Consider the following 19,687-nt stretch of genomic DNA (forward strand, 5'->3'; position numbering starts at 1 on the left):
TTCTCCCGCGGTCGTTTTACAGCTGCCACTTATGATCAAGCTTCTACATGAACTGGCTCAAACGCGGTAAGTCTCTGGCTTCTCGTTTGTTCTGTAGGGGCGCTGCCGCGCCCTCTCGGCAGCCGCGTGACTTGATCAGTTAGGAAAAATGCGCTGGGGTCAGTGGAGTAGCCCGTCTGACCGGTCGGTGCGTTCACGCACGATCTGGTCAGCCCGCGCGTGCGCTGATGGACCATGGGAGCACAACGGAGTCGGGCTGGACGCAACAGTTTGGAGCGTGCCATATCCGGCGTTGGAGCAGAACAGCGACAGGCATCGGTGATTGCTCGATCGTGACCGCTGGATACGCCCGATCGTGACCGCTCGATAGACAGCACTGGTACGTAAGTTTACGTGGTACGCAATGACCACAGGAACGCCGGCTCAAGCCGGTCGCTTTTGAACGTGGGGCGTTTGTCTACTGGCAGTTGCGTCACCGGAAACAACTGCAACGGGCGAAGGCTTGTAATCCCTGAAAAGCTCCCCCTTAAAGCGCTATGACTCTTGTAGCAAAATGGTCATTCAACGTGTCACAATCACGGGCCACGCGCTTGTTACAAGCCGCCCACTTACGCAAGATAATGTCCCGAGGCGCGTGCTTTGCGACACAACGCCTTGAAATGTCGCTGCTAGACTGACCCCGATGGATTATACATTTCGCGGATTTTTGCAGGTAGACTATGCTTTGAAATCATGCTGCTAAGTGCACGGAATAAACCCGGAATAACTTACGCTCACATTTGCATCGATGTCCATTCATACTGCGCCTTGTTCGCTGTTGTCTACGTGAAAGTCGCCACATCCTGAAAGATACCAACTACTTAACACCCAAAATCGCTGTATACTATGACGAGCAAACCAATATTTACGCCATTGCCGCTTTCCTGCCGCATTCGTTCGCAGCCCAGTTGCCGGCCCACGCACCAGCGTGTGCCTAATATCCTTGCCGTGTGAATGACCCGGTAACAGGTCAACTCTTCCAGCTGCAGTTCGCGGTCTAACCTCGCTAACGGCATTCAGCGCCTTACGGCACTCGCACCTCAATGTTATCGCCTGCGACTGGGCGTGGCATGATCGGCGCGACACATCCTGACTGTGTGTCATCCTGACACATCCTGACTGCGTGTCATCCTGAAACATCTTGGCTGTGTGCCATGCCGACACATCCTGATTGTCGGAGGACTGGTCTGCTGACAATACTGCTCTGGATGTTATGGTTCATCGTCGGCCTCTCAATACCCGCCGATGTATGCAGCCGAGGTGTGCAGTCGATGTATGCAGTCGATGTATGCAGTCGACTTGTGCAGTCGACGTATGCAGACGATGTGTGCAATTGAGGAATGCAGTCGATGTGTGCAGTCCATGTGTACAGCCAATATGTCCAGTCGAGGTACGCAGTCAATGTGTGCGTCGGTGTGTGCAGTCGAGGTATGCAGTCTACGTTCGCAGTCTAGGTGTGCAGTCGATGTGTGCCGTGCCGCCGCGCCCATTTGTACCGGATACTCCTGGCTCTGACCATAGGGCCCTTGTCTTATCGGAACGCCCCCAATGAGGCTCGCCCGCTGGCGCGGGGTCAATGAACCAGGTGTGTATATTTTGTGCGGCTAAGTTCTTGCACGCCGCGACTCTTCCCGTTGTTCTTGTAGGATGCTTCACAGTCTACAGGCAGAGGTATGAGGAAGGGCCGTGGGGGCCTCGGTCCTACAACTCCCGTGGAAGTATTGGATTAAGTATTCGGTGACGCCTGAAAAGACGGCTATTTAGCCGCCATCAAATGTGTGTTAAACCCCCAAAACACTTGTTTACAACCAGCACCCATATTTATATGGAGAACGCCATGAACACCGATTTGGAGCCAGGTTGCTTCGCCAACCCTGTAGTCTCGGCATGCTGGAGAGCCTAAGCTGCGACCAGCCCGGACTCGCTGGGTCACCAGCGACAGGTTCCCGCAATAATCCGGCGCGCCGGCGCGGTGGACGCTGTCCGGGCGGCTACGGCTTTGGTCGCGAGTTTGGGACCGGCTGTCGGCTCGGCGGCGCGAGCCGCGTGCTCGACACCAGTAAGCCGATCCGAAGAAACGGTCCGGCTCTCACAGCCCTCTGGCCCGACGGCCGACCTGCGGCAGACATGGACTGCAGTTCCGCAGCCACCGCCGATCCGTATAAATGAGCCGGCTCTCACAGCCCTCTGGCCGGACCGTCGATCTGCAGCAGACATGGACTGCAGTTCCCCAGCCACCGGGCGTCGTCTAGTCCGGCTCGTGGCTGGCAGTTCGTCCGGCAGCCGTTCGCTGTTATAATTTTTAGCGGGGAGGAGAGAGCAAAGGGTGGGTTGATATTGTAGAAGCGGAAGGCATTTGAACGATCTGATTGCATAAAGCTTTGCCAACAGGGACATTGTGTTAACTGATATCAGACACTCTCTGAAACTGCATCTTAATACTGCTACACGGTTCACCCCTGACATCTCTCGCAAATTCGAGAACAATAACTTTCGCAAAATTGACTTTATTTTTGTGAGCACTCGCTCTTCAGGTGGTTTAGGCTTTGAAATTTGTATTTCATGGTTTAAGTCTTATATATCACGAAGCAGAGGTTTTACGTTTTAAGCTCACCCGAAGACCGCGTGTTTCTGAAAGGTAGGAAATTTAGTAACCTATCGCATTTCATTTCCATTTTAAACTGAAGTCAAGAGTGTACGGCATCAAAATATTGGGCTTTTATAGATAGAAATCGACTGTTTTAAACAATGTGCCACAGAAAGAACAAAAATTGACGTAAGCCACCTGTGACCATTGGTCCGCTCAGGTCAGGCTTCAGCATATTTGGAAGCATCTTTTCGGTGTAGTATTAGAACACGATTAAGCCTCCGCCAAGACAGATAGGTTCAACCGGCTCAACTTAGCTTCAGTTTTTTGTGTAGATATCTTCCGAAGTATATGACAGAATAAAAGAATAAAAGGAAGTACATGCTTTGTATTTTATGATATATCCTGTTGAACCATGTTATCTGGCAAAAAAGAAGAAAGTTGGAAGCGCTCAGGTCACGAGACTTTCGTGGGCCTTGCAAACTTGAAATATCTGCTGGATCACACCAGCCTGCCATGGGAATTTTCTCAACTTTTATAACAAAAAATTAAAACAGGCGGTGTACCGACATACGTCAGGTTCGGTGTGTCACCTGTGTGTCGTTTTACATCATTTTCATTAGGTACATCTCAATATGTTAAGTGGCTATATTATTATAAAAAGGTGTCCTTGACGACTTGAAAGTTTCTTCGAGGCAACGACCTTATCAGATCAAGTCATCACGCTGCATAAGTCAGCCACAGAACTCGTGCAACGAAACAATGATTGGCACAAGAGCCCATGCTTTGGTTTTTGTCATGCGTGGTGAGAGTCACGCGAGGTCTACCCTTGACGTGTCCAAAATTAAATATACGATGCATCTCATGTTACGATGCTAATCCTACTAAAAAATGATTACGCTTCCTTATGCTTGACCCTATGGATGTTAAGTCACTAACTTGCAGGTAAGTTTATTTGTTATGATGTCATGCTTGCATGCTTCCGTACCATTTATTGATGCATGCTTGTGTATCGTTATGGTATTTGTCTTGCATTGTTTCTAAGTTCATGTTGATATATAAGTACGCTATTAAGCTTATATTGCATTATATTATGCTGTACTTATGCTCCAGATATACATGCTTCGCTCCGCCTGTCAGAGAGGCCACAACACGAAGCGATGATGACGTCAGGAAAGGGTTTGGGAAGACGACTGCGCTCAACTACTGATACCTTATTTCTTTTTCCTCAATTACGTAAGCCCTGAAATCGACAGGGAGCCATACCAGTTCTCCTTTTGAAGGTGATGGGCTAACTTCGTTTCAGCTGGCACTGAAACCCATGGCGCACAAAACCCGTGGCGCACAGGTATCGCACATCGGACATGCCAAACCAAACACTCCAAGAGGATACAGCGTGTGATTCGGCAAAGCATATACTCATTCGGAGGTAATCAGACAGTTGGGTCCCTTCTCTGGTCACATTCCCTTCAGCCCAGAGTAATGCGCATCAAGACAGGAATCCATTTTGAATTTATGACAATTAACTCCTCATGCAATTCCCCTAGCGTGGTTTTTGCTACTTAATATACTCTCTAATCCTTACTACGATTCTGACCACCAGACCCTATAGGGCATCGCGCGAACACTGCTAAACAGCACTTTTGAAAAAAAAACCAAGTGACCTGCAGTATTCGTTAAGGAAACGTAGTTTTGAGCCTACCTGTTTACAATTAGATATCCGATAGCGTGCGAAAAGCAAGCAAAGCAAGGTGCACTGCTAATGGAGATTTACTTTTTTAAAAACTACCAGAAATGTACCACCTTACAACGCTCGCAAACCGCACAGAGGGAACCCCGAAGGGTTGACTAAGCGTCTCCCTGTGGTGCTGGTGCGCCTGCGGCCGTGTGGACGTCGGCTCGCTGCATCGACCCGGCCCGGCCCGTCGTGCCATCTTCGCTGGTTTCACAGCCTGGTGGGCCGCTGCCGAGCAGGCGGGCTGGGGCGCTGGAGAGGATCAGGTTCTCAGGTTCTCGACGCGAGCAGGAAGCGCTGCAGCGAGCCATCAAGCCGGTCGGCCGCTGGGTGGGGACCGGTTTCCAGTGGCTTGCGACAAGCCGAGCCGACCGACGATGATGACATCGTTGCGGGCTGCGTCGCGCTTTTTCTTTCATCTGGTGAAAGGGTCGCGCACACCCGCGCCCATTGGGAACCACACAGCTGAACTTCCAGGATGGTCCGCGTGCATGCGGCGCATGCATTCATGTCTGTCAGCATGCTTGCGCTCAGGTCTCTGGCTCGTGATCTTCGCACGTTTTGCAACGTGCAGATGGCTCCTTAGTTGGCTCAGCATAACTGCTGGATATTCATGAAGTTTACTACAGGCACAGAAATTCAATGTGAAGTGTTTTCGGATGTTTTCTGAACGACGGAAACTTGATGTGTTTTCAGCATAAGGGGAAAATGCTGTGTAATTTTCATCTTACAGTGAGGGACCGTGACACACATTATGGCCAAGGTCTCCTGAAACGAAGGGTTGCACATTTTATTGGGATTTCAACTAAGGCAGCCGTTTTGAAATTAATTATATGCAATTTACAGTCATATTCTTTTCAAAACCTCAAACCCCTCTTGTTTCTGAGCGGGGCTGGAGATCGTTTTCGGAAGGTGAGAGGGTTAGCCTGTGGCTGTTAGACAGTTAACCCCAAAAATGCCCGCTCCCTCCCCCCTCCCCCCACCCCGATTTTAGGGCATCTCGGCTTTAGGAAATTTTATTTTGAGAGTGGCCCACTAATCTCGGTTTTTAAAAAGAGCTTGATCTTCTTGTGCAGGCGAGTCCGCAGACCAGACCAGACCAGAGGCATCTGGAAGCCTGTTGCACTTTTTAACGAGCCAAAGGACATTTGGTGTAACCTCGAGCATTTGTCGGTTGAAACGATTATCTGGCGTCTTTAAACCAATGTATTAGGACCACATAACCGCCGGTCTCATCCAGCTCTATCGCTCTTTTCATACAAAAGCTCAAATCGCCTTTCGTTGCGCATTTTCCCGTACCGAAAGCGTATCTTTTTTCAACAGGGTTCGCCGTTTGAATGATGGCGGGACATGTGTTTCGAATTTTGCCAACTTCACGCGCTTTATCGGACATGTCTATCTAGCTATCACTAGGATTTCGGAGAGATTTGAAGCACCTCAAAGTGTGTGACGGTACCCAGATTCTGCTCGTTGATCCAGGGTTCCAGTCTGGTCGCAGTTAAGCATTTCAGCGGAGGACGGGGGGGGGGGGGGAGGGTGCTATGGTACTACCTTAAAAGGATTGTTTCACATTCGTATGGGAAAACGTAAACCCCTGTCGTTTCTGAGCTACGCGCTCGCAAAGATGTGCAGACTATTTTGGAGAGACTCTTTCAAGGTAGCCCAGGCATCCATGGCGCCATAATAACGTCATTAAAATCTTGTCATTTCATTAATTATGCGGCAATCAAGATTCAGGTAAACTCAATTGTGAAGTCGCTCATATTTGGCGTTCGTGAGCAAGATTTTCAGATATAACGGCCGTCAATTGGCTGTCAATCAAAGATGTGCAAGTTACGATAACGTAAACAAACAATGACGCATTGAGGAACATATTTTCTAAACAGATTTTCCTGTTGTGTTGTCTATAGTAGTCTTTGTCACTTAAACGTAAAGCAATAGTTATAAGCGAGCTTGTTTTGTCACGTCTTATACCTGCTTCAATATCTTTAACTGTGAAAGATCCTTTAAGCTCTATTTTGACAACACCTAGTTTTTACTTCTCTCAATTAATTCATTCATTTCATTTTTGCGTAGCTCGCCCCGGAAAGGGGCCTCCTATGAGGCAGACTGACTCGACCGGACACCGCTTTGAATTTCCGCGAACTTCGCTCTGGGCTCCTCGGAGCACCAGACTCAAAACAAATGAGCCGTGAGGTTTTCCGGGACCTGGGGGTACCGGTGGGCTCTAGGGATCTCCAGACATGTTCCAGGACCTGGGGGTACCGGTGGGCTCTAGGGATCTCCAGACATGTTCCAGGGACCTGGGGGTACCGGTGGGCTCTAGGGATCTCCAGACATGTTCCGGGACCTGGGGGTACCGGTGGGCTCTAGGGATCTCCAGACATGTTCCGGGACCTGGGGGTACCGGTGGGCTCTAGGGATCCCCAGACATGTTCCGGGACCTGGGGGTACCGATGGGCTGTAGGGATCTCCAGACATGTTCCGGGGCCTGGGGGTACCGATGGGCTCTAGGGATCTCCAGACATGTTCCGAGTGTCCAGTAGGCCCCTCAGCAGCCGCGGATGTACGCCAGTTGCCGAAGGGTTCCTTGGAGAGCACAGAGCCCATCACTGGCTAAGTCGGCCCATGGGCAGTAGGAAGGGCACTGAGATGTTGAGGATCCCGTGAAAGCCTCTTGTAAATAGAAATAAGGTCACCATTTTGTACCAGCATGGCCAAATCATGCTCCTCTGGAGATGTTCAACCTGCGTTCAGAACTGCGTGATGCAAGTTAGGTAAGTTAGTTATAAACATACGCACCCGCAAGTCTTAGAAACAAAACTAAAAAAACGAAGCTCGGCGCTGCAGTCTCTGTAAGCTACGTGGCGTCAGCCTGCGGCAACACCAGGCGGCAGCCATCGAGTGGACGAAAACGATGGTGTATCTGAAAAAGTTCCTTTAAACGCTTTAGGACACCCATTGGAACGTTCGGAATGTTTAGTCTGGGCGTTTATTTCATCCAAGCGAAATTCAGATTGATGGTAGGGACGGATTAGCATTTACAGCATCGCAAACTGGTGCTGAAGTTGAGTGGTGGAGCTGGAAAAGTAAACGAAGCATCTTTACTTCCTCGTGTTGCTGTAAGGGGGGGGGGGCACGTACCCCTTGTGCGTCGTCTGCCTGCTCCACGGGAGGTCCCTGAGCGGCCAATACGGCCCCTGTGCGGTTAAAGAGTCCCCGAGTAGTTTAGAGGCCCCTTTAGTGTCCAGCATGGAGCTTGAAAGGTCACGGGCCTATAAGTAGCTATAGCGGCCGCTAGGAACCAGGTTGTCCTGGCGGCTAGGAAATCATAACTAAGCAGTCATAGGCGCACCACAGGCTTACTACAGGCGCTTGGTGGAAAGGCAGAGCTGTTTTGATATTGTCTGAACTTCTGATCGGTATTTTTGGGGAGGGGGAGGGGTCTCTTCTCATCGAGTGTGGTCATTTGTCTGCACGGTGCGAGTCGAAAAGAGCTGGAGTGGAGCCCATGGAGTCTCATGGACGCCCCCCCCCCAACCCCCACCCACAGCGAGACCCCAATAGAACATTCTGTCGAGACTAGGGGGACCGAATACACTTCTCGATTGGGAGCGTTGTCCGAATACAACGTTGTCCGAAGCCGAAGTCGGTAGCCGCCCGCAGCAGCAAATTATTGCAAGATCCACTGTCGGTGCATCGAGGCTGGCTGCAGTAGTTTCAAACGTCTGCACTGCTCCAGCCTGTGAGTTAGGCGCGGTGGTCTGTTCTGCTCCACCATCGAAAGGACAAGTTCGTAGTTGGAGCAGTGTTGGCTGTGATGCATCTCCATTCGATTTCGGAGACGGTCGTGTTGTGTTTGGTTTTCGGTGGCGTCACCGATCGAAAAAAGAAATAGCGATGGCTTCGAAGCTGTCGTCCATGTTGGTGGCAAACGATTTTGGAAATACTACGTCATTTGTCGACGCGGAGCGAAAGTTGGTGGAGCTGGTAAATGAGTATCTTGGTTGGCATTCCGGCTTGTTCATATCGATGCTAGCCGGTGGGTGACCAAACGATCCAGCCTCTGAATAATAAGCCAACGACGGCTATCCGTTCATGATGCATTTGAGCGGTGTGCAAGCGTTACAAATGATTTACCAGAGAGCGGTGCGTCCATAATTGAGATATTCGCAGGCATTGTAGCCGGCGACAGGGACCAGCTGCAGTGGCTTCTGCAAGAGGTGGAAGCCCTCTGGTAGAATTTAACATTTTTAATGAGCGTGCACTGAACACACTTCGATGTGTAACAACACGCAATGAGTGTTCATAGCAATTATTTCATGAAGTAGCCATGTAAAATAAAGGTCTAGATGCTGCTTGTGACCTTATTTTGTATGGCTTGACATTTTCTGTTGTTTTAATCGAGATCGCACAAAGTACAGCAAGCTCAAAGTGAGATCAGATAATATTCGAGAGGGGTAAGATGATTTCACATTGCAATTGCATACATGCAGGATCCAGCCAATTCCGTCGCTAGGATCTTTTTAATATCCATTTCGATGCAGTTCAAATGTTCTTATTTTTTAGTAAAGCTGCCGCCCCCCCCCCCCCCTCTTATCTTATTCTCCTTCGCCTGACTGAACCACTAGCCAGACGTCATGGTCAAAAATGTGGGATCAGGATGGCGAAGGCGCGAAAGCCTACCCGTGTCGGGGTGGGTTCGGGTTGCTTTAGGCGTTCGCTATTTGTCCTTGACAGGCATGACCTGCGGCCGGTGGCAGCGGCCGCGATCAAGGTCAGATGACGTCAGAGGGCAGGACAGAGCGTGCCGAGCATTGCGGCACATGAAGCTTTTGCCGCCAAGTTCTGCCGTTGAACTGGAATTGCGCAATCAGATGGTTGGGGTCAGTGGTCACACAACAAGCACTGCTCGGCGTGAGCTCTGATCCCGAAAATCCATCCATTCAAAAGATTCGGATGAAATTTTTGAGAACAAAGCACTTCCAATGGATTATTCCTCTAATGTGCCTGCATTCGTGCAAGTGCTTCCAGCGTCACTTCCCCACCAGCACGTCGCTCGTCGATCGGACATGTAGCCCAGCTGGAGGTGATCCCGTACCAAAGCCAGAGTCTGAGCCTGAGTTGAGGGCATGAAGGAGGTGCTATGTTGTGTCTTGGATGCCAGCCAGTCAGACTGAGGCGCCAGAGTTCACAGATTTGTGCTGCTCGGACCGTGAACCAAACAGCTGTTCACCAGGCAGATGAATTTGTTTTGCCGTGGAAAATTTACCTGCATGTTACTCCGACGCATGTTCTCGCAAGGTGCGAGCCTACGGCGCTTCATTCTGCAGATCTGTGAGGTGTGAGTGAGTGAAGTTTTCAGCCCCGTGCACACGACACAAGTCAAGGTCAATCCTCACGCGGTCACACGATCCAGCTGGAAATGTGGTTAAATAGGGATTATTGCCATTCGACTAGTCGGTTCGGCTTCCCTGAGAGAAAAAAGACAGCCCCGAAAGATGTTGCTCCTGATATTTGGAAGGCGTGCACATGCACTGCGTCTCTCGGCCTGCAGACATACAATCCTCAGCTTTGTTTGATGGTCCGTGCCCCGCAAACCTTGTCTTTTTCGCAGCTTTCTTTGATGACGGGGATGCAGTCAACGCCTGAGAGATTCGCAATGTGTCACGCAATTCGCAATGCGCTCACATGAAGAGCGCTTAGCGCTGAATAATGTGAAGTGTAACAAGCTCGTTGCAATTTAGTGAGAACAAACACAGCCTGGCACAACATGGACTGTTGCGTTTTCCCATATGCAGAGATGCGTTAATAGTTGTCGATCCATGCTCCCATGGAGAAGAGAAAAGTTTTCTACCGTTGACAGCAAGCAATGCCTACACATTTTCTATACCGACCAGGGTAACAGAAACATTGGGTAAAGCTGGGCTAAGCCTACAAAGCTCCTATGGGATGTCCATGGCCAGCTGACATTTTTCGGATGTTAATTTTGATAATAGCTTGCAAATAAAAAATATGTTAAGCTTTGTAAGTTGTGTCAATACTCATACCTACAGAGCAAAATATATTGATCCCATAAGAAATTAACACTTACCGTGTAAGAAATCCCTGGTTTCCGTTGACAGAAGTGCGAGACCTGATTTTTACACGATACGCCTTATGATTAGTTTCCCAGCTTCAGTGCTTGCGCAAATTGCTATCCCCTGTGTGTGGGTACGCTATATCCATTATATCCAGTGCAGGTTTTGCGACATGTTTTGGACAGCTTGAGTTTTGCACAACCTGCTCCCTCTACATATACGAAAGTTATTCCCTGTTTAACGCTAAAACATGTTCTCTGCTCGCATGCGCCGCTTCTGATGCCGGTGCCGAGCGGACGCGAACTCTGTGGTGAATCGTCACGAATGTTTGGCCGGTCGCACGCGCCAATGGCACGTCAGTCCGTGCGGCAGCATGTGCTGCGTGTCTGGCTTAAGTCATGAGGATGGAGGGAGGTACTGGTGGGCAGATAGGTATTATTCAGGATATTTAATTTGATATACTAAATAATACCGCTCTACTTTGCTCTACTGAGCAAACATCGCTGTTAATTTAGCATATTAAATGCAAAGAAACTGAGGAGTGCCGCGCTAGCCCCTGCGAGCACACACCGCGGTGGCCTGCAGGCAGTACAACTGTAAAGTTAAGCAGGGTCTGTCATCTCTTTCCCATGCCTGTCACTGACGGATTCCGGCACAAGTAGCGTCGCACCCCTGTGTAGATCGTTTCATGGTTGAAGTCAAAAGGTCAACGCAAATCCCGGTTTTAAATTATGGCGCCTCTTAATCATTCTAACCCAGGGGTGGTGTCACCAATTTTTGACGGGAGGGGATGGGTGTAAGATCAAACAACCCTCACTATGGGACTTAATAAAAGTGGCTGAGAAATCATGTGTTTCGGAAGTGACGTTCTCACAAAAGATCACTACTACGTAAACTATCGCTGTGCCTTACGTCGTACCACCGGCTGGAATATTTTATCGCAATTACGAAGCTTCTCAGCAAGGTGCATGCAACCATTTAGGCTATTCGAACCCGCTATGTATGTCTGGTCATTTGCGGCCTACTGCCAGTATGATGGAACCTCCTTAAATTTCCAAGGGAACAAATTTCAAAAGATGCATTTCCCCTTGGCAAGCGAGAGGGAGGGGCTGCTCCCTTGCTCCTTGTGGCGTCTCTCCTGGGCGCTCCTCTCGGGTCCGTATCCGCACCTGCTGCACGACCATCGACGAGAATCCTGGCGGTTCGAAGGCAGGGAAAAACATGTGGACAGAAAGGCAAAAAAGGAAGAAATGGATCAGCCTCTCCAGGCTAGTCGGGCGAAGAGCTGCGACGGCAAGGAATTAGATCGAAAGACGCATGAAGTTGTTGTCGCTTTGTAAGTAGTCACGGATTTCTAACAGTCATGCGATTGGCAGGGGTACATTTATTATTCCATAAGGGTTTTCCACTGTAGTTGGAAAAAGGAGAGACGCCTGCGACAATATTTTCATTACATTTAACTCGATCAGTTTGACATACTTTCACTATTTCAAAACCATGTTTCGGCCGAGGCCAGGTCAACCCAAGCCTTGACCCTAGGCCAGGTCCAGTGATCTTGTGCTCGATCTTGTGCTCGATCTCTCGATCTCAGTGATCTTGTGCTCGATCTTGTGCTCGACAAAAATGTTGGCCTCATTCTCACGGAATGACATATGTTGAGAGAACACCAGTCGTGTGAAAGGGACTTGCGAAATTTGAAAGATAAAAACTACTACGAACGTGGCTAAGTGACAATGATATACAGCCCACAGTTCAGGGACAGGCCGCTTAAAGGGAATGCTTCACATTTGAAAATATTGAAGCAAGCATCAGATATGATGAAACAAGCTCACTTGTAACCGTCGGTGTGCTTTTTTAAGTGGAAAAGGCTGCTCTAGACAGCACAACTCCCTGTTAAATAAATATGCTTCTCAATGCATCATGGTTTGATTATGTCATGGCACATTGCACAGCATTGATTGAGAGCCCATTGACGGCCGTCATATGTGGAAATAGCGCCCACAAACGTCAAATATGAAGGCCTCGACAATTTGTCTTTGGCCTCGACCACCGAACGCCTTATGGAATGGTAAGATTTGGATGACACTATTATGACGTCATGGCGACTTAGAAATTCTCTCCCCGACATAGCTATTCCCATTTTCGCGGGCGGGTAACTAAAAAACTAGAGGGGCTTAGGTCTTAGGAAGGGCGGGATTGTGAACAGCACTGAAAGGCTTTCAAGATGACTTTCATTTCAAAACTCAATATAAATGTGGAACATTCCGTGTAAGTGAGTTTTTGCCAATCCGGCCAACGCTGAAAGGGTACGTTCTCTGGAGGCAATGCCGCTATGAAATGCAAGGCTATATGTTACATAATGGTTAAATATCAAACAAAAACATTTAATATGGTGTATTCAGACCTCTCATGCAGACGAGACTCTCAAGGAGTCCCACTTTGAACCTCACGACCAACCGTACGTAAGTTAGACGGGGGAGGGGGGACTTATCACCCACCAGTCGGTTGCGCATGGCGACCGGCCCCCAGATGGACACCGGTTATTGCGTCTGTCTATGTAAGCCGAGCTTAATCATTGCGACGACGTGACAAGAAGTAGCACATCAAGATACAAGACATTTGAACTGACTTGTCCTCCTCTGGAGGGTCTGTTGGCTAATGACCAAAGCAATCCACGGCAGCACACGTATCACAAAACGTATGTGGGAAAATACTTGCTAAATGTGTCAGATATTGTTATATCTGTTTGGATAAATATCTGTGCCCAGCTTGGATCACTTGCGGTCGCTGTTCTGCTTTAGGCACGCCACTTGAGCGCGTATGAGCAGAGGGCGAAACATTCCGGCAGATGGCGCGGTGTCATCATGGTCGGATGGATGATAACCTATTAGCCACGGGATTCCTCTCTAAGGTGTCTGCTGTTTTTAAGTGTCAGGCGAGAATAGACATCACGTCAGAAAAAGAAATCCCAGGAATTAGTCAACGATGCCACTTGACCTGGATGGCAAGATATATGCATCTTTGCCCGTGATAACCTAACATAAAAATCCAGACCTGTTCGCAAAAGTAAGTCTGAAACCAGTTTTCATATTCATCTAAACGAAATGCCGATGCATTAACCGAAGCGAACCCGAGGCTCCAGCCTTGCGCCCGTGAGGGTGGTATCTCCGCAGACGCGAGTGCCACAAACACGAGACCCGCGTACGATGAAGGGAAGCTGCTTGGGAAGCGGTTTTAGCAAAAATTCGATGAATGACCTTAGGTCAAGGTCAAGTTAGCAATATGGCCAAAAATGTCAAATCACGGGAATTTTCATTTAACCCGGGCCCAGGCGCTCCTTAAAACACTTCTTGTGGTTGACTGGAAGCGATCCCCCTTTCTGAGCACTGAACATAAAAAATAAGATACCAGCAAAGAGAACGAGTCGTGGCTAGTCGTATGGGCACACTCTGTTTTACCTTGGATCAATATTTAAGTCATCAGCGGTTTTGAGGCTTCCTGGCGCCTCGACTGCCCGATCCCATAGCACCCATAATATATTTTCACAAAAGTTACTTGCCAGCTAGGACGTTATCACGCGGTGTGGACTCTTCAAAGTCAGTTAAACTTGTGAAGCTTGTCAGTGAGATCTGCGAGGGGACGGCTATTCCACCAGCATTCATTTTCAGAACGTTCCTTAATTCCAGTGATGCTCTTGATGCCTGGAAAACGAACAATGTTGTGCCAGTTTGTGAGAAAAACGGATGCAGTAGGCATGACGAGCATCCGGAGGCTACAGGCTTCCAAGCCCAGACCTGATAAGGCCTTCTTTAAGTGCTGTTTTGAAAGTCTGTGATGGTGTACCTCATTACATGCTAATCCATCGATTTAAATTCATGGAAGTCGTAGAATCCCAGTGACTTGGATACGAATAGCGTCAAGCGGTGGAAGGCAGAGTGGCAGTTCATTCCATATCTCTGTTCTCGACCCACTTTCATTCATAGCATTTATGAACCCCATCTAAGACGGATTTCTCTAAAAAAATTTAAGCTTGCAGATGGCATGGAGCTGAATGAGAATCGTCGAAACCTGTCAAAACAGCATGCATCAGCAAAATGACCGAAATGCTTTTATGACATTGTCAAATGCATAGCAGCTTTTCTTTGATTATGACGGATGAGAAATTCTTCATTTTGGAGAGAAGAAATCCCCATTTTTTGTTCCAAATGGAGAACCATAAACTACGTGTAACCCGCAGGGTGGCGTCACCAAGGGGAAGAGGACACACGTTGTCCTCTATCGTCGGACGGAAGTGACCATCCCCTACCCAAACAATCCCCTTGCAGAAGAAAAAATACTTCTTCACGCAAATTTTCACTGGGAGGCCCGGTTCCCAAGTTTTACTGTAATGAAGTCCTTCATATCGGTAGGATTCGTTGTTATAAATGATTGCACAGTACTACTAGGATTTCATAAGACTGGTCGGGACCTTTTCCATACCGGCCAAGCACATTCAATGTCTTTGTCTTTCGTACCTAGAGGCTAAAGCCGGATTAGCAGGTTTTTGGAGCATCGCCTGCCCGCAATCTTAAGAAATAGAATTTCACACGGTTTTTGAGGAGAGGTAAAAATAATTTTTGCTCTCGTCAATACTCAGCTCCTGACATCGCCACTTCCACCGTCGGTTTTTTGCAGCATCTTTAGAAGGCAAAAAGATAAGATCATGCAACTATGCGTATCTTTTCCGTTCATTGCGCGTCGTCGGCGCCATTGAGGCTTTACGGCGCATTCGGCTGCTGAGGATGTATAGTGTCGCCTGCCTTCCACCCTAGCAGGAGGGGTGGGCACCGCGGGAAATCGAACCCCGTACCTCCGGTTTCCCAGACGCGCAGCGGTTAACACAAACGCGTTATCCACTACAATATCGGTGCACTCATCTATGTCAAGTCTATACATTTTTGTGTTGAAGTTTCTAATTGAAATGAAGACAGAGTCCGAGCCGTGCTCGGCATGGCTACATACGTCCATCCACCTTAATGTTTAGGGGCTTTGCAAAAAACGCCGAAGCAGACCGATACGATATTTGTAGTACATTTTCATCAATTAATTTTGCACCCGGCAGAACATTTTAAAGTTGAAAGCATGTCACTGCGCTGGTCGAGGTCATGCCTAGGCCAAAGTCCTAAAAATAAGCCCTGATAACTTGTTTAAGCATCAGACAGACAGGATTGATTGACAGACGACAAATTTGTAACTGTTGCAGAAGCGTCCTAATATCTGTAAGCACAGCATGCAGGGCTTGATTGAAAACGCATGGTTTCTTACCCATTTTTCATGAAGGTTTTGTGATAGCTTTATGACCTCGCTTTCTTCCCCTACCAAAAATAGGTCGCGTCGCCCCTGCCCGGGGAACGCGCTATTTATTGCCATTATATTACAATTAGAGATAAATCAAAGTGTTAGAGTCGTTCACAAGTATCTGCTGTATGTGCTAATATCAATTTTGTTTGACCGGCGTTAGGGGCGTAGTTTCGCAAAATGAATCGCCGGGGGGTTGAACGGTGAAATAAGCCAATAAACGGGTTTTTACTTCTTCCTTCTCAAAAGTAGGGGATACGAACCCGAACTGGTGGAGTGGGAGACTGAAGCCGCCAACTTAATTGCCAAAAAGAGCCAAAAAAAGAAGCTTCATCTTTGACTTACATGCTAGATTTAAATGGCCCAGACCGTTTTAGGAAGCGGGAGTCTAATGCCGGTGGTGGCGAAACATAATTAATTACGACCATGCTCGTATATAGCTTAATGCTAACCAGCTGTAGTCGTCCTTCGCAAAAAGTGAGAGACTCTTGTCCATTAATTTTTATTTGGTAAAAGCCATCGCTTCTGGTATCAGATATTCACTCACCATCATTGCATGCAAAACAGATATGAAACCCAAAAGCGAAATAAGTCCAGTCCATGTCAGATACTAAAGCCCAAATCATGCATGTGAGTTATTTTATTGAGAGCTGTCCTTTGCCTTTTTAGGGACCTGTTTTCGGTCCCTATTAGAGAGATTAGAGAACTCTTCTTTTCTGCGACGACTAACAGGTTTTCAGAGTTTGACAGGTCATAAACCTAACTTCAGCAGAAGCCCTCAGAAGCTATTACGCCGCGGACTGAATTCATGTTTGCTCGCTTAGCACAGCATGCGTAAAAAGCAATGAGAGCTTCATTCTTCATGGTGACCAGCTGGTGCGTGAATATTACTTTGATAAACTGTCTTCAAAACTTTTCAGCAGTTACCTAAATTTCTTAAGAAGGTTTTTTCTAAACTTTGCAATGGCATCTAAATGTCGAGGGATTTTCCGGGATCTAAGATCTTATTTTATTTTGGGATCCTGGATCCCTTTTAATTTTCAGAAACAATCTGGGATCAAGAAACATTTGTGAGATTCCGTTTAAAGATCTTCTGCTGTCTTGATTTTTTAAATTGCAAATGTCTCTTTATGCACTTTGCATCTTTATTTTGAATTTTGTCAAAGGAAATTCTGGGATCTGGTGGCTTTTTGAAACTTTTTCGCCGAGGGACCATGCAAATGTTGAAAGACCCTCTGGATCTTGGTTCTTTTTGGGATCCAAGCACAAGTCTGCCAATGATATTTTTTATTTATATAACGCTTATAACATGGCAATGGCTGCCTAATTTCACCTTCTTATCATAGACATGTGCCATGTTCGCGGAATTACCATCGTGTTGCCAGGCACGTTCCAATTGTTACATCACTTTCAGACCTCATTATCGACCTGAAAACAATTGGGTGTTAAGCGGAGCTGAGCAATCATGTCACTTTGACACCTTTAAAGTTGTGATCAAAACACAGGATAGTTTCGTGGACCAAACGTTTTTAATTTCTGAGATGGTGCTATGTAAGGTTGCAATTTGACGCTTTGAGCTGGCGTAAAATGACCTTGAGGAGAAATACATTAACAAAACTCGGACGCATGCCCAAGTTCATATGTCCAGGAAGTCTCTATGCATTCCAAAATGCCTTTACTATCATATCCAGGGGCGCAATTTTGCAAGGTAGGTTGTGGGGCTGAGCAGCAAAAAAAAAAAACAACTATGAATCCTACTCACAAAATACGCAAAAAACAAAATTCGCCCCAGATTTGGCCCACCTTTCTCCAAAAGTTGCGGTACTGGAGCCCAAGAACGGGCTGATGCCTTCCAACTGAATAGGGAACTACACTCCTGATCATGTTACAAATAACTTAAGATACTTCGGTGGAAGTCGGGAGCATGAAACAGGAAGGAATCGAACTCGAGCAAAGTGGTCAAACTTTAAAATGAAGAGTTGACCTTATCATTGATCTGGCCAGAGGCCAGATCAATACCGCAAAGCACATATCACGTGCATTTTCAGGAACGGTGAAACAGTACTGAATGTTCTTAAAATGTCACGCTACGTCAGTTCTACACAACGTTGTGAATATTTGAAACTGGTGGATAAGTGAATGAGTACGAACGTAAAGTAACACTTGGGACTGACCTAGCAGGGTATCTTGGGCCATAAATGAACATATACTCATGCTCCATGACCTACCCCATGTCCACCAAGTCGCGCTAAAATCGAAAAGGCCGGGCCAAAAGGGGAAGATTTTGATGGACTCGGCATGGAATGACACATAGGCATTACGTGATCGGCGGAAGTATCAGAACATCCATAGCCTCCCCAAAACATTGGGGTTACGTACAGGGGCGTCACTTAATGTACCTTCAGGGCCTGCGCGCCCCTCCCCTCCCCTAATGCTGCCTTGACCCCCACTGATTGTTTTACGAGGAGTGAGATTATTAATGCTGTCTTGCCTACATGCATAATGAACCTCGCAAATGAACCTAGCAACTTACGTTATTTTCATTGTAATGGTGATGTATCTAAGTACACTCTACCCAGTAAACCAAAGATTTAAATAATTGTCCGTTTTTTTGTGTGTTTTTTTTTTTGGTTGCCCGACTATTTCCCTTTGATTATATGCATTGAAGGAGCTCAGAAAAGAATGGGTAGAATGGGCCGATAGACATATCGATATTTCAGGCTGCATGCCTTTATCGACACGAACAGCAGTAGTATGATATCAGCGCCACTACCGACATTCGTTTCGATACAGGCAAGTAGCTGAAATATCAATATATTTATCTGCCCAGTCTCCAGGCTTTTCTACGAGAAATAAGGGTATTGATACCGTATCAACTATTATGACCATGTTGATTTTGTTCCAAATAGCATTCTACTAGTGCCTAATGGGCTGTTGTCGTGCTAACTCCCTCATATGCTACGCCTGTCTGGAAAGGTTTGAAAATTTTTAAAAAATGATGACGCATGCATTCGGAGAAATAACAATTGACTGCAATATACAGCAGATTTGAGGGTCGCCCAGATGAAGGTTAACGATGTTTCTCCAACAGTGGCAGGTGCATTGGTCGCGTAATTGAGGTTATGGTGGTATGATCAGCGACAGCGGCATCATCAGTGATCCCCTATTAAAATGTTTTAATATTTTTTTCTGCGAATTGCACCCCATTCTAAGCTTTTCAAAGGACAGCTTACATTAACTTAAGATGAGAAGTTATTGCTTTGCAAGATAACAACTTTGAATCTACGAAATATTCAAAATAATATATTTTTGCTTCATCATCGAAAACGCAGCTGCAAGTGGCCGAAATCCGAGGGCAAATCAGGTTTTGGAGAGGTTTGGTCAACCTTATCGACTGCCTTCCGTTTTTAGAAATTGATACCGCTGGTCACGTCGTTGGCACGGGGCACATTCACCAAAATATCAGCCCACTTAGCATCCAGCTCACGTATGCTGGCGTTAGTATGAGTTGCCTATCAAAAATTGCAATGCTTTGCACGATTCTGTAGTCCCTGACTCTGTAGATCTTTGTAGTCCCTTTTTTGCCGAGGGTTGGTAGTAAATCATGAGCCATTTTCTGCATTCCTACACCGAGAACCTAAGACTTGGAGCAGAATTATTCTTGGGTCCCATAAAAAGAAGCATGTCACATGTTTATAGCTCAGCGGACTTAACTTAATACGGCTTAATCTGAGGCAAGATTTTGTCCCAAAGCATACGTCATGGATGGAGCGATATGGTTATATTGCTACTACAGGTTTTTATATTTTGAGAGCAATAGGGTTTTTAATGAACATAGATGAGGTTTCGGCCATGCCAAATTTTACCATTTCGAAATTCACAATTTTTGCCCTTGCAAATGTCACAACC

This window comes from Pollicipes pollicipes, unplaced genomic scaffold (assembly GCF_011947565.3).
Source record: "Pollicipes pollicipes isolate AB1234 unplaced genomic scaffold, Ppol_2.1 Scaffold_6138;HRSCAF=7277_pilon_pilon_pilon, whole genome shotgun sequence".
In the NCBI taxonomy this organism is placed as follows: domain Eukaryota; kingdom Metazoa; phylum Arthropoda; class Thecostraca; order Pollicipedomorpha; family Pollicipedidae; genus Pollicipes; species Pollicipes pollicipes.